Source organism: Anneissia japonica, unplaced genomic scaffold, assembly GCF_011630105.1.
Source record: "Anneissia japonica isolate Jap-2015-1 unplaced genomic scaffold, ASM1163010v1 scaffold188999_len1166_cov122, whole genome shotgun sequence".
Taxonomy (NCBI): domain Eukaryota; kingdom Metazoa; phylum Echinodermata; class Crinoidea; order Comatulida; family Comatulidae; genus Anneissia; species Anneissia japonica.
In genome coordinates this window covers 380-1,151 of record NW_022725877.1, presented here as the reverse complement: position 1 = coordinate 1,151, position 772 = coordinate 380, and the positions used below count along the sequence as shown (strand labels likewise).

Here is a 772-nt window from a genome sequence, read left to right as displayed (position 1 = left end):
TTTAGCAAAATTTACACCCTCCAGAAAAATGGACTGTGCCAATGTTATTTTTAGATCGCTTCCGGAGAGCGAGAAAAATACAGTTAGCGAGAGAAAAAGCATCGGGAAAAAGGATGGAATTCGAACAAATTGCTAGCGAGATTGGTAAGTATTTTGACTGAATTACTAATTATAATATCACTAGTACATTAGTTCTTAATTTTATATCATTAACGTGGGTTTTAACAGCCCGCTAATATAGATAAATGATTTAAATGCTAGGCCTAAATATTACTGATCTACGGTGTCACGAATGGTCGCTCCGCGAGTCGTATCACTGCACTGCGACCATTCTTGCTAGATTGGGCCTAGTTATTGGTGGTTTTAAGTAAGTAATAAATAAGTCTCGAGTATGCCTAGCTAATTAGGCCTAGGCTAGATAGATGTATGATGGATGGAGATGTAATTTATAATATTAATTGTTTTTGCAGATGATGATGTTTTCAAAAGTTTGAAGATCGAGTTTGGGAAAGGCAGAGGGAAGCCAGTTACAGGAGGCTTGCATAGTAAACCTGTACAAAACAAGTCCTGCCTATTCATTAAATACTAAGAACTACAGTAGGCCTAATACACTTGCTGTTAAGTATTAAATTAAAACAATTCAAACCATTTCTTTCGGTCGGCAGTAAGTTTGCATGAACAACTTAAATAAACAATCGATTTAAGTCGTCAGATTGTAAATAAATTTATTCCTGGAGATGAACAAATAAAGTTTGAAATATAGAATCACGAT

The 772-nt window shown here is 35.1% G+C and overlaps 1 long non-coding RNA gene across 1 annotated transcript; it reads left to right on the top strand.

Moving 5' to 3' along the window:
• The first annotated feature begins 23 nt into the window (after positions 1 to 23).
• On the top strand, positions 24 to 761 carry LOC117112975. The gene is made up of 2 exons (XR_004446119.1): positions 24 to 144; positions 471 to 761. It is a non-coding gene; the product is annotated as an uncharacterized LOC117112975 (long non-coding RNA).
• The last annotated feature ends 11 nt before the right edge of the window (positions 762 to 772 follow it).